This window comes from Pongo pygmaeus, chromosome 16 (genome assembly GCF_028885625.2).
Source record: "Pongo pygmaeus isolate AG05252 chromosome 16, NHGRI_mPonPyg2-v2.0_pri, whole genome shotgun sequence".
Lineage (NCBI taxonomy): Eukaryota > Metazoa > Chordata > Mammalia > Primates > Hominidae > Pongo > Pongo pygmaeus.
Window position 1 is genome coordinate 93,209,005 of NC_072389.2, and position 27,113 is coordinate 93,236,117.

The window sequence follows — 27,113 nt, forward strand, 5'->3', positions numbered from 1 at the left end:
TCTCACCGTGTGATTGCCCTGCAACACCTTGGAACTCTGCAGAGTCCCCAGCAGGAAAGTCTCACCTGAGATCAACCTTTGACCTTGGACTTCTCAGACTCCAGAATGGTAAGAAATAAATGTTGTTCTTTATATATTGCCCAGTTTTAGATACTCTGTAACAGAGTGTTAGGTAACAGAAAATGAAGACAGCTTTTTACCCTCACTGTCCATTAGCCTTCAAGGTTTGCTTTGCTGATCTTCCCATCTATAAACTAAATCCTAAATCAAAGACCAATAGTGAATATTAGAATGACAGGTGATATTTAAAAATATCAGTACCTTAGGGTTTCACCTCTTTGAATGAGCCCTTGGTGCTCTCATTTTTTTAAGCCTTTCCCAGGAAAGCCTAACGTGAAAACGACTATGAAACAATGAAGATGATCTAGGTTGCTTCTCTGAGGTTCAGTAAAAACCCTCAGACTATGACCTCCAAAGTGCTGATGGGTGGTGAACACTAGGCACAAAGAAAAGCTGCAGATCTAGTTCAGCTCTAAGCCTGCCTGAGGCAAGGACCGTGGATCCAGGGACAGGAGGAGGCAGAGGAGGCATGGTTTCACAAAGTTTCATGGGTGGTGCAGGGCATGCTCCTCTCTGGTTTCAGTGGTCTTGGGGTGGGGGGAAAATAAAGAACATATTTGCAATAACTGAACAATTATTTATGATCTGAGACTTTCCATGTGCTCTTTCTCACTGAATCCTTACAATATTCCTGTAGAAAAATGGCAACCATCAAATCAAGAAATTGGCCCAAAGCCCTACAGTCTGCAAACGTAAGTGATAAAACTAGGATTTTAGCAGCTAATAGTCTTAACCACTCCTCATTCTGAATCCAGTGAAAGTAACACAGGATTTATAATTACATGGATTTGGAATCAAATTGTCTTTCTAGCACTTACTAGGTAGATGACTGTGGGCAATTAAATCTGATTTCTCTGAGCCTCAGTTTCCTAATCTGAGAAAATGGGGATAATAACTATCATTTAGAAATAAAGTTACACAACAGAAATGCCATTCAATAAATGATTCCTCCTGCCTCATGTTCTAAGACATAATCCTGCCTTCCCACAGATCATAACAATTCATCCTGAAGTTTCTCCATGAAATGTGATGCTTTGCTACATCATTCTATAATCCCAGAAGATTTTTGCATATTTTTTGCTATTACAGAAAAATCTCAGTCTCCCTCCCTCTCTCTCAATCTGTGTGTGTGTGTGTGTGTGTGTGTGTGTGTGTGTGTCTTTTACTCCATCTCTCTGTGTGTCTCTCTCTGTTTATGTCTCTCTCTCTCTCATCCTTCCCATGTTTCTCTCTCTCTCTCTCACACACACACACTCATTCACAGCTTTCAAAAGACACTTCTGTCCTTACCTTCACTTTTTGTTTTAAACAGCACACACACTTTACTCTGAACTATACCTCACATGCACACAAGCTTTCTGCTCCATCTGTTCATCACACATTTGTCTTCACATTCAAAGCAGCACCTTCCCCAAGACCAGCTCCCTAACCACCTCCCACCTCCACCCCATCCCTAGTCAGAGGAAGGCCTGGTTCCCACCTGAATTTAGCTTTGTCAAATAGCCTCCTGGAAAGCTGTCATCTTCAGTTAGTAGGGATAATGGGATTATTCTATCTGTGTAATAATAACATGTTCAATTTAAAGAAAAAAATCTGAAGCCACTTAAAAGCTGCTGTTTGGCACCGATATATTATTCCAGTAATGAATAATCATTAAAGATATTATTCTGGATGCAGTTACCATGCAGTGATGTGAATAAAATGCATTAGATGGAAAATTGTATTTCAAGTAAATATATGCACTGGTAGAAATGTATTACCACCCACTAATATGTATTAATTCAAAACCAAATGCCAACTGGAGTTCGCCTACACGGGTTTGAATGGCAGGCAGTGATTTGGAAGTGGGAGGAAATAGGTTTGGATTTGGTCAAATAGACTGAGAAGTGATAGTGGGGATGGGGGTTTATGATTCAAACATGAACAGGTGAGAAGACTATGCCATGGACAGAACAGGCATGAGGGGCTCCCCTCCTACACCTCTTTAAGAGATTTTTATCTCTAACTAAGGATTACTGGTAGTTGTTGACATTTCTGAAGCAGTGGATCTTTTTCCTTTTTCACTATCTGCATCTTCAAATATTCTTTTCTGAAGAAAGTTAAAAGGAAGCCTATACATTTTTTGCTAAGGTAAATGCCTCGCCATCTTATTTCATTTTCTCATTTTTTTCTTCAGTGCACAACATAAGCAACTGTCCTCCTTGTCATACTCAAGATGAGCTTGGCATATCTGAAATCTGCAGGGATTTTGTCATTAGCACAGGGTTCCAAGCCCAAACCTTGAAGATGGAGTTTTCATTTTTAAATGGCACATCTTCAAGTTCTTGCCCTGTCCTCACTTTAGTATGCCCCAGAGGAAGTCAAAAGATATGGACACTCTAAGACTCAGAAGAACTTTCTCAGGCATTCATTTTCCTATCTATTTTGAGCCATTTTATTTAAAAGGTTACAATTTTAAACCTCTCTTTAATTAAAAGATACCAGAGTTACAATGCAATACTATTTGGCAATCAAAACTAATGAAGCACAGATGCATGCTACAACATGAATGAACTTTGAAACATTGTGTTAAGTGAAATAAACCAGTTATTATACAAGGCCACATACTGTATGATTCCATTTGTATAAAATGTCCAAAATAAGCAAATCTGTAGAGACAGAAATCAGATTGGTGGTTGTCTAGAGCCGGCGAGGGGAGGGATGGGGATTGTTCGAGGCAAATAGGGGGTGACTCACAAAGAGTACCAGTTTCTTTTTAGGGCAATAAAATCTTTCAAATTGATTGTGGTGATGATCAAATGTCTACGGGTATACAAAAAACCATGGAATTGTACAATGTAAACGGGTGAATTGTATGGCATGTGAATTATATCTCAATAAAGTTTTTACCAAAAAAAGACACCACAGAAGGAATGAAAACACAAAATACTATTTTGTAACATACATAATCAGTAAAGAACTAGCATCCAGAATATATAAAGAATAGCCAATAGGCTGGGCATGGTGGCTCACGCCTGTAATCCCAGCACTTTGGGAGGCCAAGGTGGATGAATCATGAGGTCAGGAGTTCGAGACCAGCCTGACCAACATGGAGAAACCCTGTCTCCACTAAAAATACAAAAAATTAGCTGGGTGTGGTAGCAGGTGCCTGTAATCCCAGCTACTCGAGAGGCTAAGGCAGGAGAATCACTTGAACCCAGTAGGCGGAGGTTGCAGTGAGCCAAGATCGTGCCATTGCACTCCAGCCTGGGCAACAGAGCAAGACTCCATCTAAAAAAAAAAAAAAAAGAAAGAAAGAAAAAGAAAAGAAAAAAACGGAAAAAAAAAAGAGTAGCCAATAAATCAACATAAAGACAGAAAACTAACAGAAAACTGACTAACAGTAGATCAGGACTCTCACAAAAAGAGAAACTCCAGTGGCTAATTAAAAAAATAAAGATTAGAAAATGAAAAAGCTACAACAAAACAGCTTTGCACATTCATTGGATGACAAAAAAAATTATTCATTAAGTGGGATACAGTTATGGAACAAGAGAAATTCTCATACACTGCTGGTGGAAATAGAAATTAGTAAAATCACTTTTGAAAACATTTTGTCAGTATCTCCTAATGCTGAAGGTATGGAGGCCCTGATGATACAGTGATTCCACCCTTAGGCACATAGCTAGAGAATCACATATATATGTGCACAAAGGCAAAAGAAATTAGCACTAGAACTGCACAATAAGAAAATTTGGAATAGGAGAAAGAGCACTGGAATGAGAGCCCCAACTTTGGATTTTAGATTTTTTAGTAGGCACTGGACATGGGGTGCTCATGCATCCTTGAATTTGGGGAGAGGCTCCAATCTCACTCAGGAATGGCCTCTGAATTTAAGAAGTGGGCTGCATGCACAGTCCTCAATGGCCTAGTGTTGTGGGCCCACAATGGATATCATGCTGTGACCCATGGCGAAGGAAAGCATGGCATAAAGAAAAGGTTATGGCACGGCCCCATGGTATCTATTTTGTGGCTGGGCCATTGTGCTCCTTGGAGTATGCAGACATGGGGGTGCAGGTCAGTGACATTGGAACCATGTAGCATTCATATGAAAAATTCCTAGCATGTGACTTAATTATGAATGACCCCTTTAACATTTAAAAGTTCAACATTAGGTCTTTTTCTACCCAAGCGAGGTGACGGCAGCAAATTAAGTGCCTGCTGAATATTATTCTCATAAACAGCTTCTCAATGAAAGGTCAGAAGGAGTCTTTTCCTTTTATTAGCCTGAATTCCTTGGTACAAATTGGAGTTGCTTATTCTATCTGTCCTCAGGTGTGCCTGAATCTCTAAGTATTTTACAGTTTTCATAAAGAGTACATTGATCTTATTACTCTTAAAACTCAGCCATTTTCAGAATAAAATATATGCAGATCATATAATAATACTGTATAATTAATTCAGAGCAGATATAGTGAAGAAATATTTGTTGGGCTGAAGCCAGAGCAAGACCACTAAGAAGGTGAGATTACTGTAGCTCAAGATACCACTTACTTTCAGAGGAAAAAAAATGATTGCTTATTTGGTTAAATACTATAAATATTCTTGATGAGAGGGAGACTTATTCTAGTGGCCTAGAGCTCAAGGAGAAAAGAAGCAGCTGTGTTGTAGGGCTGGGTGAAACACAGTAGTGGTTGCAGCTAAGCTAACGTGCATCAAGAATGAGTATAAGGTGGCAGAATGGGGGCTTCAGTGCTGAGGCAGATTAACCCAATGTGGGAGAGTAAATCACAGCAAAAACAGCAACAGGTAACACACACCACTGTCTATGCACCAAGCAGCAATCTAAGTTCTTTATGTGCAAGATATTCATTGAATTCTACAAGCAGCATTTGATATAGATACTATTATTGTGTCTATTTTATAAAGGAGAAAACTGGGCTAAGAAAGGGAAAGTAATTTGCCCACTATTGCGCAGCTCATAAGTGGCAGCACCAAGCTTCAAATCATGACAGTCTGGCTTGAGAGTCCCTAGCCTTAATCAAATTTTCCTGGGAATTATGAAACGAGAAAATCCAAAGGCCTCAGGGAAGTTGTCATATTAGGTTAGTATGCTTGACAATCTTCTCCCCAATGTTCCAATGCTAACTTTGTTATTTATAAGATATGTAGCCTTAGGCAACTTCCCTGGGCCCATTTTCTCATGGGCAACTAAAGGCAGAGACAATGAGTGGACTCTGAAGGATCTATGCCCCTTTCCGGTGCAGAATTATTGCTGAGAAGTAACTTCTATGCCAGGGACTACATTCCCCAGCCTGCCTTGCATCTAGATGGCATCACGTGACTGGTTCTCGCAAGTGGAATATAAGTAGAAGTGATGTGGCTAACTTCCAGGCCAAAATGCAAGAGCATCTGTATGTGTTCCACATACTCTCTTCTTCTTTGGCAGCCTTGGAGGTCATGTGGTACACCAAAGGAGATGGTGTCCTAAGACTGAAGAGGGCTGGATTCCTGAGTCACCATCTGAAAGGTGCCCAGGAGTTCCACCCTGGTACATATGCATTGCACACTGCATGAGAGAGCAATAAATATTTATTATATTAAGGCCCTAAAATCGGAGGGTGGTTTTTTTTTGTTTTTTTTTTTGTTTTTTTTGGTTTTTTTGGATGTAGCACTTAGCCTGATGAGGTTATTTTGGAATTTAAAAACTAAAACATAGGCAATGCCCCTGTTTGGTGTCTGGCACTCAGTAGATATTCAAGCAATGCAAAGAGACAAACTACATCTAGACAGCCATGGGAAAAGAACAACAGGTTGCCAAAAGGAAGCAGAAGCTGAAAGCAGTGCATGAACCCCAAGAATGCTACTTCTGGGAACTGGATCATTCAGGAAGAGACACCGGCTGCTCAACAGACTATGGCAGGGCAAGATCAGGAGACAAAAAGAATCCTGCCGGAAGCTGATTAGGCCAGACAGATTAGGGGAGGTAGACGCACAACAGGGAACACTAGGCTGAGGCCAGTAGGAGATACATTCAGAGAAAAGGAGGCACCCTTGATATAAGTATCACTCATGACTCATTCCAATTGTGCATTTCCCTGGAACTTCAGGTGATAAGAAACAAGCTGAGGTGTCTTCTCCCTGCCCCTTCTACTTTGCAAGAAAGAGAAGGCATGCAGCCTGTTAGGGTTCAGTGAAAACATGAAGATAGTTAAGGTCAAGATCAAATTGTACCCTCTCAGACCATTTATAAAAACTCTGTGGTCATCTCAAGACTCAGAAAGCACCTCTAAGAGAAGGAAATAGTGCTGAACAAAGAAGTCAAAAAACCAGTTCAACAGTTAACCCTTTCCAATGATGGGGCTATGTGTACTTGGTGCAACACCTTCCCTCACTAAACTTTAGTTTCTCTATCTGTAAAACCACGGAAGTGAACAAAGACAAGGGACCCACGTTAAAATGTTTCCAGGAATCTGGCTAGTAATGCAAATGTTCAAAGTGCACCTAATATAGCGTGGGGAAGTGAAGCCTGGGGAAAAGTCACATCTTGTTTAGGAGAACTGCCTTATAAAAATAAATAGATGAGTAAATAAAAAGTAAATACTCTGAGTGTTGGATAAGTATGCTTGCCAGCTTCTAGACTACAACTTCCAGGAGAGACAGCCCCCTGAGAACCCTATCAGTTCTCACACAATTTTGAGGTTCTACTGATTTGCTCTACTGTTTGCTCCTTAAAGAAATGTGAGTTTGGTATATCCCCCTTGATTCCTAGAGGGGACGAGTCCATTTCAATCAAAGGGACAATAAAAGAATTGCTTGGATATCTGTGTGTATAAGAGGAGTCTTTGATTTTATTACCCAAGAGTTGTGGTTGGTTCCCTTAGAAACCCTTAGGAAGCAGAGCAAGGATCTCAGTGTGTTCCAGATCTTCTGTGCCCCCGGTCCAGTTATTCTGCTCACCCCTGTGAATATGGAAGAAGCAAGGGGAAAAGCAGAGGCAGGGTGCCAGACTTTAGAGCTTCTATGAGCATATCAGGAAAAAGCAGGTCCTCTGGGCAAGTGCAATACCTTGTGGATATGGGGTCTCTTTGGCTGATACCTCCATGCAGCAAAGAAATTGCATAACCAAGTGCAGCAGCCCTGAAGGGACGGGAGGCGGTATCTGCACGGAGAACCCTGAGGGAGATGGTGGTGGTGAATGGAGGGCAAGGCCATATCACTGATAACAGATTCCTGTCACTCTGGACAGGCCTGGGGATGGAAAAAAACTCAAAATGACAAGGCAACAGAAGCCACAGTGTCAGCTCTGCCTCCATAAGCATCCTAGTCTCCCTGTTATTGGCTCAGTTCGGTGACGGTTCTTAAGAATGAATATACTTTTGGGTAACTCTTTTTTTTTTTTTTTCTGGAAGAGCTTGACATGGGTCCCTTAACTCCTTAGGACAACAGCTGGCTCTGTGTCCCAATTAATATGGAAGGTGACGGGTAGCCTTCCCTCACCTGCATGTAAGCTCAGCAAAAAGACCTCCTGCAGTTTTCCCTAGAGGACAGTGAATTTGCCCTTTATCAGGTCTTATATTCATGTGATCAGTTCCCCCTTCTCTCCCAGAATGACTCTGACTTCTGCCTGCAATTCCTAAGTGTGTATTTTATAAAAGTGCCACTTCAACACCCCATTTCTTAGAGCTCTTTTTAAATGTGCTTTGCACCCTCCCCACCTGCTGAAGCCCAGAAATACTAAATTCTTTGCTTTGGAACTCTCGGCAGACTCATGAATATCACAAAGACGCATCCTAGCATCTTTTCACTCCAGCCCCCAACAAGTTGATACTCAGTGCACGTTTCCAAAGAAAAGGCCAGTAATTGGTTTTGCTGGGGGAACAACCTCAGAGATAAATGTCCTGTGTACAATCATTTACCTTCCCTGGGTGTGTGTGTGTTTCTGTCTTGGGTGCTGGTCCCTCTCATTGCTCACTCCCCACACCTGAAATGCCATCGTGGTGACAGAGGGACTGTCAGAGCTGTCAGCAGACAGCTTTTGGAAAAGGTGTATCATTTAGAAGAAAGAAGCCTTGCTTTCCAGGCTCAGGCAGACAGGCACGTGGCTCCCAAATCAATTTGCTCCTCCTGCATGCAAGCCTTCTTTATAGTTATTATGCCAGAGTAAGAAAGCTTTAAAAAGAAAGGCTATTTGGCAATACCTGTATTAATTTGCATATAGTGAGAGGTGCGTGTGTGAGGGGAAAGAGCCATGTGAAATCTGAATCCTCCTCTCCTACAGAAGGAAATCAAGCTGCTTCTCATCGAATTCAAGGGTGCCATGTTCTGTTCTCTGTCTCTCTGGCCTCTCAAGGTCTCCCTTATTTGTCATGCCCTTCTGCTCTCCCATGCACATCTGTAGCAGCTCCAACAAGCTCTGTTGTAATTCTGCAATGTGCCAAGTGCTCTGGCACCTCAGCACAGTGCATGTGATACCTCCTATGCCTGAGGACCCCTTCCCAACTTGGTGGCCCTCCTAACCCTACTCATCTTTTTGATTTGTATGAGTGTCACCTGCTCTAGAAGCCTCCTTTGACATCTCGGTTCCAGTCTGTTTCTTCATTTCCCTTAGTTCCCTGAGGCACTCTGACTATAGGGCCTCCCAAAGAAGTGGGATTGTATGTCTAGGCTACTTCTCTACCTCCCCATCTAGGATTGGTGAGTTCCTCAGGATAGAGCTGATTGCATTGATCTGTGGGGCCCTCCAGACCTTTGAGACAGTCTGTGAACAGGATGTCAATGTATCCTCAAATCCTGCTAAGCCATGGTACTGACTTCTTAAAAATGGAAGTGAGGAGGAGGACTTCACACTTATCACCTGCAAGAGAACTTTACTGCTTGGCACCATTCTCAAGGGGTAAGAGGGAGAGTGCTTTGTTTAGATTTGGATACTCTTGGGTTTTCATTCCAGCTCCATCCCGTTCAAGCTATGTGACTTTAATTAAAGCACTTGGTTTTTCCAGGCTGCAGTTTTCTGATCTGTGAAAGGTGGATAATGACAGCTCCTATCATTGTATGGATTAGAGATGATGCGTGAAGTGCTGCACCATGTAGTGGGGGCACCAGATGCCCAATATTAGCATCATTTTGCTTCTAACATTTTGTATCCTTTCAATCTGTTGTACAGATAAAAATTCTGTTTAAACCAACTGTTATAAGAAAAATCTCTCTGTTAAAAAAAATCTTGATTGCTAACAATAATTAATATATTCAAAGCAATATAGAGAACAGCAAATTTCCCCAACTACCACAGTTAGGACAGGCTATTGGGGTTCTTTGAAAGTTGACTGTAAATAATTTTATATTTAGCATCATTATTTGGTAAATTATATCTAGCTAAAATATTACCTGATTAATGTGTTCCTTCCACAGATCACTTAGCTATGAGCTCTAAAACCATGAGTGATCCTTTTCATTTGAACTTGCTTGTTGACTGACACATGTCCTTTGTACATAATGACATTTAGACCATGGTCTCTTAATAAGCTTTTGAATTCAAACAGGCACTGCAAATGGGGAATTTTGCTAATGCTAATAGCTATCATAGTGGTGTTATGATAATGGTCACATCTTGTACTTCTCCAAGGTCTTTCTCGGTCTTTCTTGGAACACTGAAGAGACCTTACTGTCATTTTTCCTCAGTGCTCCCAGCAGCAAAAAGGCACCTGTTACTATTTTGGAAGCAAGAAAATTATGAAAGTGCCCAAATGTTCTCCAATGTGGAGAGACAGCAGAACCTATAATTACCACATTTATGTGAGACCATTTTTCTACATAAAATCCCATCCTGTTTCACTCTAAATACCATTTTGAAGCCAACCTCCAGCTTTTCCTGGTGCCCACCTTCAACTAAGCACCTCATTGTCTTCTGTTCTAAGACTTACATTCAAATATGGGGTTTCCAGTAAAATAATTCACCTCCTCAAACCAATTTAAGGGAACTGCACTCATATTTTACCCTAAATCTTTCCACTGATTGACTGATTCATTTAAAATGCTTACTGGACACCCCTACAGAAACCTGTACCAGGTTCTGAGTAATGAACGGAGGCAGAATTCGAGACATCCTGGCCAATATGGTGAAACCGCGTCTCTACTAAAAATACAAAAATTACCCGGGCGTAGTGGCAAGCACCTGTAATCCCAGCACTTTTCGAGGCCGAGGTGGGTGGATCACCTGAGGTCAGGAGTTTGAGACCAGCCTGGCCAATATGGTGAAACCCTGTCTCTACTAAAAACACAAAAATTACCCAGGCATGGTGGCAGGTGCCTGTAAGTCCAGCTACTTGGGAGGCTGAGGCAGAAGAATCACTTGAACCCAGGAGGTGGAAGTTGCAGCTAACCAAGATTGTGCCATTGCTCCTCCAGTCTGGGAGACAGAGTGAGACTCTGTCTCAAAAAAAAAGGAGGCAAAATGCAGAGATTCCTCAGATGACGCCCCTGAGTTTAAGAGGTTAGGGATTCTGGGAGATGCTAAGTGAGTACACACATAACCATACTTACCAAAAGATACGGGTGGTGCCCAGAAGGTACCAAGTGGAACTGCTGCCTCTGAAACATATGAAACAAAGACTAGCCAAGTAATATCTCCTGCCTGAGAGTCAGCATCACAGAGGAGAGGAAGGGGGCCTAGACTGCAATTCCTGCTCTGATACTTAATTAGCTGTGTGATTTGGGGAAGGGTATTATCCTCTGAGTCTCTGTCTCCTCACCTATAAAATAATGTTAATAATGCTTATTAGCATGGATGCTATGAGGTTTAAAGGTTTGGCATCTAGAACGCATAGTAAGTACTCAAGAATAAGAAGGACCTCTCCAAAACCAGCTGCTTTCTAAGAAAGGTTTGTGTATATGCGTGTGTGAGTGCACACATGTGTGCACATGCATGCTTATGTTTTGTGGGCATTATGATCATTCATTGCATTCATTGTGGTTTTTTGCTGCCTCTTCTCATAATAACCCATTTCTGGTCACCTGATTCCTTCTCCAGGCCCATGTCACAATTGTAACATTAAGAAGAGATTAGAACGGCATGTGTCCACCAAAGCTCACAAAGAGGAAAAATATCTCCCTCAGATATGTATTAGAACACAAAAGTATATAGAGAGCCAGTCATGTACATTCTGAAACACCAACTAAGGATTTATTCCTCACAGTCGCCAATTTTTCATCAAAGCTGGGAAAAAAATGTATCATTAACACTTCAATTGATCTGTCTGGAGTAATGACCTATATCAACTACCATCACGTGTATTCCAAACAAAAGTGCACTTACTTATTAGTATTCCTTCCAATGCATCATCTCCTAGGTTTTACTCATTTATAAGTATTCAGTAAATACTTATCACGTGCCCAATACATACTGGAGTTGTGCTAGTTTCTTGTCAAGTAGCAGCCTGTTCTATGGGGGCGTAAAAAGAAACACTCTGTGGCATTGTGTTTGTATGGGTGTGTGTATGTGCATGCACTTAAATGCATGTACCTATGTGGACATGACTGCATGTGCCTATATATTTGTATGTATGTGTATATGTGCACGTGTGTACATGTATGTCATATATGTGTATTCTATGTATGTGTGCACTTGCATACATGTCTATACACATGCATTTTAAGTGTGAGTACACACGTGTAGTCTGCATGTGTTTATGTGTATGCATGTATGTGTACATATGTGTGCACATGTTTCAGTATTTTCCAGTGATTCAATCCAGCTCTTTTCATAGGGACTTCATTTGGTGGTCAGTGTGGAAATCATCTTATTGGGAAGATGAATTTCTCTATGAATGTTCTGCTATGTACTTCTGGAATATGGTATAGTGTTCTCATTTTCTACTTTTTCAGAGAAGAAGTCAGGAAATAAATCATAATTCCTTTGGTTCCAGAGACTCCACTCATCTCTAGCCCCTCAACCAAGTACCTAGCACAGGATCAGGTACAGATCAGGCACTCAGCAAATACTTGTCAAATTGGATGATACTGAGTCTCTGTCTTATACTCAGTCATCACAAGACAGGACCCAACTTGCCAAGTATGGTCTGGGCTACCCTGGGATGGCTTTGGCCTATAAGGATACACTATGTGGCCTGAAATATGTGTCCTAGGCTTGGATAATACACAACCCATCTCATTCCAATGTTGGCTCATTGGTTTATTCCAGAAGTAACACAACCAGCTAAAATGCACTGTCCTTGACTCCCTCAGAAGGCCTGCCAGCATTGCTCTGAGAAAACACGAGCCATCATTCTCCCTGGTCCTCCCTACTTCCTCTCCTCCTACTGACAGGCGAGAGGAGTTAGAGGCTCCTGAGCACGGAGATGGTGAGCCACATCACATGGGGGTGACTCTGTTGCAAAACCAGGGAGAAGGGAGCAAAGAGACCCAGACAATGCTTCTAACAGCACTTCTCCTGGAGGAAATTAAAGGAAAAACAGAGGAAATGAAGCTGGAGACAAGGACACAAGAAGGCTGAGTTGAAGCCAGAGCAACAATCCTTAGGAATTTTTTTCTTGTGGAAGTCAGAGAATTGTAAAGAGCTTCCAGCACAGAGGTGTTCAGGCCTGGCTTTCTCAGCAGGGCCAGAGATGAGCACTGGATATAGAGTCTAGGAGTGGCTCTGCTGTTTCTAGCAGCCTGGCCTCAGATGCATTGTAGTTTCATCAAATCTAGTTTTCTCTGATTGTGATGTGGAGAAAAATTATACCTCTTCACCAAACTGTGGATTCTGTTTACCAAGATAATATATGCTAAAAACGACAACAGCAAAAAGCTGGCATGCAGTATAAATAAGTACACTCCCTATTATTTTATACTATATTTCATTTGAGTACTATCATAGGCATTGATCTGCTTTCCTGAGGCTCCAGAGGGTACTGCCATCCTTGGAATAAGCCTCCCCTGAGAACATTCCCCCAGCATCAACTCAACCACCTTAAACCACCCCAACTTCACCTGGGGCACCAGTGTTCTCAAATATATGAGTACCAGAAGGGCATAATTTCAGGTTTGCTCATGGCCACACTATTCTCTCCAGTGTCTCTTTGTGTAAATAGCCTAAATCTTCTGAGCCTTTATTTCATCATCCATGCAGTGGAACTAGCAACTCATAGATCTGTAGTGAGGAAAATCTAAGAGACTGAATATAAATAAATTAACCCATCAATTATACCTTAATAAAGCTTGGAAAGTAAAAAGGGGAGCCCAGTACCTTGGAAATAATTAAGTGCTCCATAAGCATTGCCTACCCTGGTAACAACCGTGAATAGTTATGCTACCACTGCTTGTTATACTTAATAATAAAGTGAGCTTCATTATAAACAGAAAGCACCTTGCTCCTCAAAAAGAGGGTGTCCCCTCTGGAGGAGAGGCTCTCCAGGTCCGGAATCGCCAGCATGTAGCCAGCTGCCGTGATGCTCCTACATTTTCATTCTGCCAGAAACTCTCAGAGGCATCCTGACATCTGCAGGCTGCTCTCACCTCTCCTGCTTAGGAAAACTGTGTGCCACTGTGACTATGTTTATCAAGGACATGCCACAAGTTGCAGTGATGGGTGACAGGTTTTAATTTCCTGCCACTGTCCTTCTAGAAATGCAAGCCAAACCAGCACTATGAAAGGCAGACAATATACAGCTACTGCAGGATGGAAATGAGACATGAGGATGAGGACAGAGCAGAAGCCAGGACTTGGCCCTCATTCATGGAGCACCCAGTGTGCCTAGCACTGGCGCAGGCACTGCGAGGCACACAAAACCTTTCAAACATGCATCTACCCTTGAATGCTTTTCAGTGTACATAAAATATTTAGGGAATTATCTCAGACAGCATAGAGTCACATGCTGTTTCCTGAAGTTCGGAGAATTGTGTGAAGAATAATAAGGAGTTGCCTGGGTGTGAGTTTGCAGAGAGCAGCGGAAAGAGAAGAAGGTACTGGATTGGGGATGTGTGTCTTTTTCAAGAGCTAGACTCAGAGCACAGCAGGCAGAAGCAGTAAGAGGAGGTGCTTGTTTCCTGGAGAGAAAGATATTCAGTGTTATGAGTGACAGCCCAGAGTCCCAAGGATCACAGTCAAAAATAATTTATCATTTCTTACTAATTCTAAGACAATTTGTTTTGATTACATCTGACTAGTGTCCCATCACCAGCTGAAACCAGGCCTTCTCTGGTTTCCATTTTTCCCTTCTAATGTTGCCTATTTAATACTAATAATAGCCTCACTGACTCAAGTAGTGGTGCAGTAAATACTTCACTCAGGCCTCAGAAGTATTAGCCTGCATGTAACTGCCCCTTGCTCCCTGCAGCCCGTCCCTGCCTAGTACAGCAGCAGCCCCTCTGGATAGGAGAGTGGCTCCACCCTTGGCTCACAACAGCATCTAGCATGCTTCTGGCGTTCCATCAATATTTCCTACAACTAATTATACGGTAGGTTTTGATGTTTTATTCCTGGGCAGCCAAATATATTTCATGCTGAGAAGGACAAAAGTACCCACAGCGGTCTAGAGAGCCCACTGGAGAAAAGGTAAAATGAAAGAAAAACATCTGTGTCTTTCCTCCTTGCTCTGTTCTTCTGTCTTTCTGTCATGGCCTGTCATTCTCTGCCTTCCTGTCTCTCCATCATTGTCTTGGGTTCTCTCCTTCTCTGCCTCCTCTCTCCTAGAAAGGCAACCCCCTGGTGGTGTCTACTGTCAACAACTGTGACACCACAGCCAGGGGCCCACCACCTGCAAACTGCCTTCCAGGCCCCCTATGGCCACTGATATTAGAAGAGGCTCCAATTGTCCTCATGTAGATAATAACCAGATGGGTTGGGTCAGGCTGTTCTGCCTGCTGAGTTAACCACACCACACCCCTGAAGGACTTGGAGGACTGTGTGGCAGGATGCAATGCTATGCAGCAGCCTGGAGCCACCTACGGAGTGTGCCAGCTTCAGGGTCCCAAGTCACCTGCAGGAAGCTGCATATCCTGTTTGCCTCCAGGTAGCACATCCACTGGGGACCAAAGAAGGTTAGAATCGATCTAGATTCTTGACTGGAAAAGCACATCAGGAAATGTAGCTAACACACAGCCTTTTCTAGTGTGGCTAAAGGAGGCTTTGTTTTTATTCATTCAAAACCAATGGCTTGGGCCTCCCCAGCACAGTGCTAGACAGGAGAATCCAGAGATAAGCAAAACACAGAATCTGCCCTCAAGGAGGCCAGGTCTTGTAGGATGCTAGGACAGTGGACCCATGGCAATTAGAACTGCAAGGAAATTGGGCTGATATTCTTTGCTCACATTGCTTATAGTAGTTTGCAAGGTTGAGCCATAATTTCAAGTTGTTACATTTATTTATTAGACATTAGGATGAGTGCTAGTTCTGCCCAAGAAGTATTTCTATTTCCCCATTGCCTCTCTCTTAACACCAGAAAACCATTAAGGGGCACAGAATAAGGCAGACTGCCTAATGCTGTCGACCTGAGGAGCAACAAGGTGGTTGAGTTCCCTGGGTGTCTTCTTTGCCTCTCCTATACCCTGTACAGGGCACTGCAGAACCCTCCAAGTCAGAGCCATCCACAGACACAGACAAAAAAGCTTCAAGAAAATCCTGTTTCCCTCAGCCAAAGGATCAGAAAAAGGGTCATCCAATCACAGAAAACCATTATGGCAGTACCTGCCCTGCTCAAGCCACACTCCAATAAAATAACTACAGTCCATCCACAGGACCAAGAGGAGCTGAGCTTCTATTCCACTCCCATCCCTGACCCCATATAAACAGACAACGGCACACTAATTCCCACACCAGTATAAAATCAGTGGGATCCATCTACCTATAAGACTGAACATGACAATTCAAGTCAGGGCTCCATGCCCTCTTTACCCTGGGCATTAGTGAGTTGAGCTGTGCCTTCACCCTCATCTAGCACCAACAGAACAGGACAAGGTGGTGCAAGGCAGAGCTAGTCCCACTTTGCTTCCTCCTGGCTTCTTGGTACTGACAGGGCCCAGTGAAGACCCGAGCCTCCACCCCACTGGCAACAGTGAAAGGGAAGAAAATGGTGGGAAGAGTGAAAGAGAACAAGCAGGGATAGTTAGCACTCTGCTTCTTCCTCCCCTCTCCTGCTGTCATCTGCATCTACCCCATACTTGGGCTTTCACTCCTAGCCTGCAGCAACAAAGCAGAGAGGCAGTGGACAAGGAGGAAGCCACACGGGCAGGCACAAGAATGAGAACTTGAGACCCTTCCAGAGACTATCAAGAAAGAGATGAATCCTGGGACCTGCCCCTTAAAGGTGTGTGCTGATCTAACCACTGAATTTAGGAATAAACTGTGAAAGCGATTTTACCCTAAGACTCACAAGCTGTGGTATCTAAGGGACTTTCAAAATGAATATTTATTCAACTCAACTGAGTGACAAACCTATTAGACGCCAGGCATGGCCAGGTGCTTGAAATACAGAATAAAAGATCCTGTAGTATTCAGGATTTCACAGCCCAAAGAATCAGGCAGGCAGGTAAATTATCAATCAATAGAGTACTGGGTGATGAGTACTATAATCAGGATTTATATAAGGAACAGCAGGCATGTAAGAGAAGCCAATAACATGGAGGGACTTAGAGCAGGGCTCATACAGAAGACCTGAGATGAAAATAGTTTGTCAAATGATTGAATGACTTGAATGAATGAGTAGTAGATAAAGATGAAGAAAGTTTACAGACAGACCCTACGTAGGAGGTACTATTCGTATGTTTCCTTCACAGTGAGAAAATGATCATTTCCTATAAACACACATGCATGGACCCTTCTAACTGTGCTTTCCCCTGTACACGACTTCCACTGGACATATGCCAAAGTTTTCCCTACCTTTTACTTCCCTGCCTCCAGGAGGATCTGATAAAGTGTTACCAGGTTTTGCCAGAAAACTGGAAATCTCTCTTGGCCATCTGTACTTAGAGAGGTGGGAAAGCATGTGCCTTATGCTTAACCGTACTGAGCTGCTGATCTTAAGTTATCCCCTTTCTCTGGGAGACCAAAAAGCCTTCCATTGAGGGCTGGAACCCTCCTTGCATGAGCTGTGTCCCCTGACCATCCCTTCCTGCTCATCCTCCCTGCCTCTTTAATGCTGGGGCCTTAGGGGTATTTCTGCAGGGCACAGAAGAAAGAAAAAACGGCTAGGGACAAGGCCTCATGCTAGAAGTATTCTAATCCGTTCCATTGGTCAAGTAAATCTTACCTCCTGTCTGAAATCGCTCTTGCTCAAACAAAAATCTACACATTTTTCACAGAGCTCTCTGGCACTTAATGAAACCCCAAGTCCATTATGTCTTGTCACTGAAAGTGAGTTCTGACAAGGCTGAAAAACTTCCTGGAGAGATGACAGTGCATGTGCCTGACTCTTTAAGAGACAATTGTGTGTAGTCACATATTGCCTTGTGGATTGGCGGGTGGGTAGGGAAAGAGGCACCTGTCACTGACTCTCTCACCTGCTGACATGACCCATATGGAAAAAATGAAATCATGGGTGTATGGCATCATCCAAGCACCAAGAAAGGGCCAACACTATTTGCCTTCACTGGGAGTTCTCTAAAGGTTTATGGTCAGAAATAGGACATCCAGAAAGCATGTGTATTTCTGCATGTAATTTTATAAATTACATTATGTTACACATTCTTATCTATTTTTCTTGTCTTTAAAATTGTAAGACTAACACTACCTTCTCCAAACAGTCTATGTGATAATCAAATGAGGTCTAAAATACTACAGATAATGGTGAGACATAATATATCTCAAATAAGTGTTGCCATTGTTATTATTGGTATTGCCAATTTCATGTGATGGTAATACATTATGATTATAAAGGACTTTCAGTATACTGAAAGTTTTTATGTTCATTGATGAGAAAATTGTTATTGTCGACATTTATAGAGTATCAAAGAAGTTAAGTGACTTGTCCCAGGGATCAGACTAGTGATAACTGAGCTAGGAAGTATAGAATAGAGAGGTGGATAAGAGCTCAGCTTTTGGCTTTGGACCACAGAGCACTGATCTTAGCTTCACTACTCCTTACTATGCAACAGTGGGAACATTACCTGGCCACTCTGCCCATCCAGTTCTTCACCTACAAAATAGTTTCTTACTTCATAGGTTGTTGTGGGGTTCAAATAAGATAACTGATAAAAAGCACTTAGAGCTGTGTGTGGCATATAGTGTGCGCTCAATAAACATTAGCTACTATCACTGCACTCAGATTGTCTGAGTTCAGCACTCTTTCCACTACATAACTGTAAAGACAGCAACTTCTGAATCTGTTTTAGAATAAAAACTAACTGAAAATTGTGATATGTCTATTCTCATGTAAGAAGTAGTAAGAGTATGCAGCTAAAGAGTATGCCACAGAGTAGAGATCCATGGAGAAAAGACAGAGCCCAGTGGAGAGGGAGAGGGCTTAGATTCTTTTTTTTTTTTGAGACAGAGTTTGCTCTTGTCACCCAGGCTGGGGTACAATAAAACAATCTTGGGTCACTGCAACCTCCACCTCTTGGGTTCAAGGGATTCTCCAGCCTCAGCCCTCCTGGTAGGTGGGATTACAGGTGACCACCATCACGTCCAGCTAATTTTTGTACTTTTAGCAGAGTCGGGGTTTCACGATGTTGGCCCGGCTGGTCTCGAACTCCTGACCTCAGGTGATCCGTCCATCTCTGTCTCCCAAAGTGCTAGGATTACAGGCGTGAGCCACCACACCTGGCCTTAGATTCTATTTTTAAACAAGGGAGAACAAATACAATACCATGCAAGTATTCTATGCTCGCACATAGTCTAAAGATATAGCTTATTCCTTCTTAATATACATTATCAAATAGACATAAAGGAGTAAGAGGTATTTTCACTGTCCAGGAGCGGCTAGAAGACCATTTCTGAAAAAAAAAAAAAAAAAAAAAGGCAGGGGGGCTGGGGGGGATATCTTGTAAGTCCTTGTGCTACTTCATTGATAATTCACTTATTTTATCAGAAGGATCAATGAAATAGTGGGGATGAGAAAAATAGAGGAATTATGATTCTGGGCTGACTGATGGAAGACCTACCTGGTGAAGTAGAGGAGACAAGATCAGGGGGCAAAGTAAATTTTAACTTCTTTATGAAAGAGAGGAAATACATTCTTCAAGTGTACCACTTAATGTTTTGCATCTTGGAGCTGAGATTTGAATCCGAATTCTGATTCTACTGCTTGGTTTATACATCACCTTCAATCATTTACTGGCAGACTCCAAATTTCCTTTTGTTGTTGATTTTAAAGGGAATACAAATGATTCTGTTTGTTACTACAACTATCCTTAGAACTAAATGAAATGGTGCATGTGACAAATCCAGCACAGTGCCTGGCACACAGCACGTACTCAAAACAGTATTTAATTCTTTGTCTTGGATTTGAAACTTCAGAGTTCGAACAAATGGTAGCGAATCTCCCACAGTCAGAGAATCCATGGGAGCACATGGATAGCATTAAATAGGGATTTCCAAGAAGAGAAATTGTGATGAGACAATTATGAACAATTCTAATGAGATAAAAAATGCTGTTAAAGTAACAAGTGTCATTTCACAGAGGCTCTCTGACAAGCTCGGATTGCAAAAGGCCAAAGATAAAAACATGGGCAAAAGGATGTATGAGCTAAGAGACACATAAAACAGGAGTACAACAACCCCATGAGGATGTGGTGTTGGGACCGAACCACAGCAAACTGATACTGTCAAAAATGCCACAACCAGACAATAGAAACTGTGAAGCTTCATTTGGTGAAGGCAATTGAACAAGGGAGTTACAAGCATCTTCTTGGATGGAGATGGTATATTATTAACCTATGAGAGGACCCTGGCAGAACTCTGTATAGACCTCTTCTTACCATTTCTCCAGTCTGAGAGAGTGATCTGCAAACAGGAAAGGCCAAAACAAATATTGCAAATGAAGGATTGTGGCATCAGATAAGGAAGGAGATGAAAAGGCAGTGAGCCAATCAGAGGGTTACCAGAGGCCAATGGTGCAGAGCAGCGTCCCTATAGGCTGGTGTAAGGACTTTCACTTTTACTCCTAGTGATATAAAGCACTGTTTTGAGCAGAGAAACAAACAACAGGATCTGACTTGGGTATTAAAGCGATTGTCATGGCTCCTGTGTTGCAGACAGATGCAAGGAGATGGAAGAAGGGCAAAGGTCGAAGCCAGGAGATAGATCAGTTAGGATTATGCTACAATGCTTCCAGTTAGAAATGAAGGTAGACTGTACCAGAAGGTTAGCAGTAGAGGAAGTAAAGCCTTCTAGACATACATTTAACATATACAAAAATGGCAACAATAGAAAAGTAGAGTGAGAGTCTGTCAAAAAACTTCAGCTCATGGCATATCCTGCTTCTTGCTTTTTCTACACTCATTTTTTCCTACTTTTGAATTAGTGAGAGGCAAATACTAATCCACACATATTGTTCAAAACTTTTAGAGATACACTATGTTAAAAACGTAAGCATATTGCCATTTTCACATCTGAAAAACTTAATAATTCTTCAACAGCATCAAATATCTAATCAGCATTGAAATTTCCTTTATTGTCTCATAATTTGTGTTTTTACAAATTTTTTTGAAATCAGTATTCACACAAGCTCCATGCATTGGGTTTCTTTGATGTCTCCTAAGATTTGATCACCTAGAGATTTCTCTTTTGCTTTTCGAACTTTCCTTAAATTTATTTTTGAAGAAATCAGGTTATTATTATTGTAGATTTTCCCACATTCTACATTTTGCTGAATATGTCCTGTTGTTTAATGTATTTCTTTGACTTCTAAATGTCTCATAAACTGGCAATTAGATTTAGATCCTTGATAAGATTCTTTTTTTTTTTTTTGGAAGAATACTTCATAGATGGTTTATGTACTTTCATGGAAAGGTGCTTAATGTCTGATTTATTCTTTTTGTTAAGGTTGAACAGTGGATACAGATATTGTCACACTGGTCTATCATGAATTTCTTCCTCACTTTTCACTTGATGTTCATAAAAGACATCAAGAAGCACTGCATTCATCCTTTATGTATTCAAGGTTACAAACTAGTAATATTGCAATAGTGTCATTTCTTTTTTGCCTATTTGTTTTAAATTCTAAAAGAGAAAATATTCCTTATCAAGTACTTGATTACTTTGAGGTAAAATTTAAACAGAAAAAGTAGATAAATGCTTATATGCCTTATTTTTACCAGATTTCAGAATCATGTTTTTCTAGCATCCCCCAAACGTGGCCAATGTGATTTTTGTTTTTGTATCATTATGAACTTATGGATTTAAAATATTTGATGTATTTTACTGCATTATCATAATTATTCTTTTTAATCAAACTTTTTGAGATAATTATAAATTTACATGCAGTTATAAGAAATAATATAGATAGTCCATACACAATTTACCCAGTTATCTTCAGTGATAATATCTTGCATAACTGCAGTAAAATAGCTCAACAAGAACATCGACATTGATACACTCCTGATATGGAACATCTTCATCAGCACAAGGATCCCTTCACGTTTTCCTTGTATAGACATATTCATTCACCTCCTGCCCTCCTTCCTGCCTTAATCCTTGACAAACACTAAGCTAGTCTTCTTTTCTATGATTATCTCAACAATGTTATATGAATTGAATCATATAATAGATAACCACTGGAGACTGTTTTTTTTTTCATTTAGCATTAATTCCCTGAAAATTCATTTAGGTTGTTGTGTATATCAAGTTTATTCTTTTTCATTGCTGAATAATATCCCATGGTGTGGATGTCAGAGTTTATTTAAGCATCTACCTTTTGAAGGACATCTGGGTTGTTCACAGTTTGGAGACGTTATTAATAGAGCATCTATAAATATTTTTGTCTAGATTTTTGTGTGACATAGTTCTTATTTCTCTGGGATAAATGCCCAAGAATACAACTGCTGGTTCATATGGTAGTTGCATGTTAATTTTTTTAAAGGAATTGCCAAACTGTTTTCAGAATGGCTGTACCATTTTGTAATCTCACCAGCAATGTATGAGTGATCAAGTTTCTTCACATCCTCACAAGCATTTTTGTGTTTTGAATTTTTTCTTTTATGGTTATGGGTGTGTAAATTACCCCAGCACGCATTGAAGAAATTATCTCACTGCCATATAATTACTTTTTCACCATTGTCAAAAATAAATTGGGCATTTTTGTGCATTGTATATCTAGGTTTTTCTACTCTTTCATTAATCCATGTGTCTGTTCTTCTGTCAATGTTACATAGAATTGTAGCTATATAACAGGTCTTGAGATTGGGTAGATTGATTCCTCTCACTTTTATTTGTCTTTTACAAAATTGTTTCTTTATTCTAGTCCTTTGTATTACTGTATAAATTTTAGAATAATCTTGTCTATAGATACAAAAAAATTCCTGAAATTTTAATGGTAATTACATTAAATTTTTATATCAATTTAGGAAAAATTAACACTATCATGTTGAGTCTTCTAATCCATGAAAATGGTATGTATCTCCATTTGATTAGATCTTCTTTGGTTTATTTCACCAGCATTTTGTATTTTTCAACACGCAATATTAGTATATGTTTTGTTAGATTTACACATAAGTGTTTCTCTTTTTTTTTTTGAGCAACTATAAATGGAGTTGTATTTTAAATTTTGGTGTCTACATGCTTATTGCTAAAACCTACCTGAATTGCATATGTTTATCATGTATTCTGTGACTTTGCTAAATTCATTATTAGTTCCAAGAGGTTTTTTGTAGATTGTTTGGGATATTCTACACAATTATGTCATATGCTAACTAAAAAAAATGTGTGTGTGTGTGTGTGTGTGTGTGTGTATATATATATAATTTCTATCCAGTCTATATGATTTTACTTCCTTTTCTTGCTACGTTGAAATGACTAGAACTTTCAATGCTAGGTTTTATAAGAGTGGTGAAAGCAGACATGGTTTCCTTGTCCCTAAGCTTAGAAAGCATTCCATCGTTCACTGTTAAATATAATATTAACTTCAGTTCTTCGCAGCTGTTCTTTATCAAGTTGAATAAGATTCCCCTCTATATCTTTTAGAGTTTCTAATCATAAATATGCATTTAATTTTGTTGCATATTTCTGTTACATACTCTGCTTCAATTAATATAGTCATATGATTTTTCTTTTCTGCCAATCTCTGAATGGGTGTATTTAGACCATTTACTTGAAATGTGATTGTAGGTTCACTAGGGCTTAATTCTTTCCTTGTATTTTCTGTTTTGGAGATGGGAAGCTTTTTTACTTGCACTTATTGATTCTTTCAAGTTACTGTTTTCTTGGCCTCCAAATCTAGGATATATGAGGCAAAAAGAAAACCCATGGAACTCATGACAGTGTTGTTCCTTTGGTCCTGAGGTCACCAGTAAGTTTAACTTCTTCTCTCCATCTTTTAGAGTTTTATGGATTTTTAAAATACAATTCCAGTGTTTTTACTTGCACTTAGCAGAAGGAACAGGGAAAAGTGCATCTATTATACATTCCTAGAAGCAGAAATCTGATTATTCTTTTTGATGCTGAAAATGCCCAATATTTGGTCAAAGGGAGCATCTTCAAGTTGGATCCTGTCTCCTTTTGATATTCTCTTAGCAGTCTTTGATAGCTTGCTGGCTTTCTGTATAGCAGATTGCTCCAGGCTCATCATCTTAACATCTATGTAAAAGTGTATATATAAATGTATGTGTTTTAAAACACTACCAATATCGTACTAGCAACACAATTATGAAAACCAATTTAAGGTAGTTTTTTGTATGTTTATTTTGTGCTTTGAGTGTAGCACAAAAATCATTTGTTTTAAATTATTTTGAAATAATTCTTTTCTGTATACTTATGTCAAAAATACAAGACATTTTAAGGTTTATTGGTTTTATTTTTCTTTTTAATTTTAGAAATTGCTTTATTTCTATTTTATTTTGGTTTTGTCATTATGTGGGATATTATTTAGTTTTGATGTCAAATATACAAAATAAGGCATATTTAAAGACATCTTGCTTTTATCTCTGTTCCCTCCAATAGGTTTGCTCTCTGTTCCACTGATTTAGGTGCTAGTTTCATTGCATTTAAAAAATTTATATAAAATGTGATTTCTAGATTTCCTATTCTGTTTTAATGTCTTTTGTGCTATTCATGCATCAATCCCCATTGTTTTCCTTGTAAAGGTTTTAAGAACGTGTTCTAGTATCTAGTTGAACTAACATAATTTTATTGTTCATTTTCAGAAGAGCTTCTATTGCTTGTTGTTTTGCCAAGTAAATTTATAATCAACTTAGCTAGCTTTTGAAAGAAATCTAATAGTATTTGGAGAGGTATTATACTAAATTTATAAATTAGATTACGGATATATTTTGAAGATTTATCCAACAAACTTTCCAGAGAGATCCAATGTGAGGTGTAAGAGAACAAGAACAGGTAAAGATAATCCTAAAGTATTTTGCCAGAGGAAATGGAAGGAGAGAGTAGCCAGCCACTGATACAGAGGCAGCTGTGGTAGCAGCAGGATTAGGAGCAGAGTCCGTAAGCTTAATTTAAAATATGTTAAGTTTGAGAGGTCTATCATATAACTAATTGGAAATGTGGATCAGGCAGTTGGAAATATGAGCCTGGAATTCAGGGTAAAGGTCAGGGCTGGGGATGTAAAGTTTGGAATCACTGTCAAGAGGTTGATATTTAAAACTATGCAACTGGTTGATGTTGCCAAGGGAAGGAGTAATGAAGAGAGACTCAATTCAGGCCAGAAGGACAGCTGTGGTATTCTTGTTCTTGGGAAAGTGAAGTAACTGACAAACAGCACAAGGAAGCCTGGAACAAGGATGGGTCAAAGCTGAGACTGTGGTTGGCTTAAGACCACCATACACAGAGAAAGAAACAGCAGCATAGTAGTCCAAAAAGTAGGGAACAGGAAAAAAAAGTCAGAGATGGGTTAACTTGGGAATGCCAAGCCTGAGCAGAAGCAAGGCTCACAATGGGAGCGGTTTGGGCCTATGCACCCAGGGGGTATGCATATGTAGCTACTGTTTTGCACACACAATCTTCTTCAAGAAGAGATGTTCTTGGGTGGCAGTGTCTTGGTGATGATTACATCCTGCAGTGTCTACAGAGATGTTTTTATCAGGATTCTTTGTTACAAATAGTAATTACAATCTCTGACTACCTTAATTATAGGAGGAATCTATTGGAAATATAGGGGAGTTTCATAGAACTGAGAAGATGAGGATGAAGGCTTAGAAAATGGCAAGACCTCTTGAAAATCAATAGCAGGATATATAGCACCTGTGTTATAGGAGATTTGGTAAAGATACCCTCAAGCTGGAGACAGCTACAGCCACCAAGGAAAACCATCACAGCTGCTGGAAACTCACTTCAAACATTCCTTCATCTTTGTGTCATTTTCTCCAGAATCAGAGCCCTGAACAGAACTATCTGACTGTGTACGGAGTGCGCTTCTATACTGGCTGTGGTGCTGATAAGAGAAAGCTCTCACTTTGGCTTCTATTGTGGGAGGTGTGTGGTACTGCAATCTACCACTAATATGTGCAACAAGGGAACTCTTCAAAAACAAGAACTGAATGCTGGACAGCCAAAAATTAAATGACAAAGTGTTTATCACACATGAATCAAGAATTTGTAGACGTGATAAATTTTAATCAGGGAACTCTGAGGAACTGAGAAGGGTGAAAAGGAGATAAGCCTGGAGACTAAAGACATAATTTTAATCATAATTTCTCAAAAACCGGCAAAGGGTAGATTCTAGAAAGTGCCAGCTAATAAACTAAGGAGTATTGGTAGCAAAGAATAGGCTGAGTTGAGGAATCGAGGTTGAAAAGAGTCAAGATCAGGAAGGAAGTTGGTCAGACAATATTCTAAAAGAGCTTCTTAAATGGCTGATCTGTTACCAATGAAACATTGTGAAGCACAAGAGTCAATGCATTCAGTTATGGGCTTGTAATTCAAAAAGTTCTTAAAAGCTTGGAAACCTGGACCAAAACATACTGGAATAAATGGGACAAACGTAATGGGGCAAATGTGAAATTTTGCATGTGGATTCAAAAATGCAATTGTTCTTACAGGAGATGGAATTTAGCCTTTGCTCAGAAATTTAATAGTATATGAGACTTGAAAGATCATATATTAATAGTTCAACTGCCTTATTTAACAGGGATATTAACTTGAAGCCCAGAAAAAGGGACTTGCCCAAGGATTCACAGCCAAATAGTAGTAAAACCAGAATTAGCACTCAAGTTTGATGACTCACTTCCTTAAAATACTTTAAAATTACCCTAAAGTGCCTTTAACCTCACATCCCACCCCGAGGAAATAATTTAAAGCTTACCAGCATGCATTTAATGGATGCCAATGGTATTTTGCAGCTTCTAAAATATTACCACAAACTTAGCCTGCAATAAAAGAGGAAGAGTGTTCAGAGCTGGAAAAATGGTGCAGCATCTTGTACCCGAGTCAGCCAACCTTGGAGGACTGCACTTGTTTCCCTCAACCTTATTTAAGGAGGATTCTGGCCAACATAAACTCTAAAAGAGTGAATCATTAAAGATGGATCCTGAGTGGCGAACTGGGCCTAAATGTAAAACACAACCAAGCAGCCATTTGCTGAAGAAAGGTCACACAGGTACTCAGCATCCCAGGAAAACCCACACACACATAACTTCGGGACTTTCAAAGTTGTCTGTTTCTGTTTACGTTGCCTGAATCAACCTATAGGCTGTGACCTGCATCCACCAATCAGAAATCAACAAGCATCAATCAGTCAGGACTAAGCAAGTGTACATCCCTCATTTGCATAAGTGGTCCCATGTGGGAACCTGGGTGGGAACTTTTTCTATAAAACATAACCCTCTCTTTGTTCTCTGGGAATGCATCTTTGTTTTGTACTGAAGTCTGCCTCAAATTTTTGGTTTGCAAACTGCACAAACAAATAAAGTCTCTC

The 27,113-nt window shown here is 40.3% G+C and overlaps 1 long non-coding RNA gene across 1 annotated transcript; it reads left to right on the forward strand.

Moving 5' to 3' along the window:
- Positions 1–27,113, forward strand: LOC129014465 (uncharacterized). Its single transcript, XR_008494228.2, has 3 exons — positions 1–108; positions 758–812; positions 25,334–27,113. It is a non-coding gene; the product is annotated as an uncharacterized LOC129014465 (long non-coding RNA).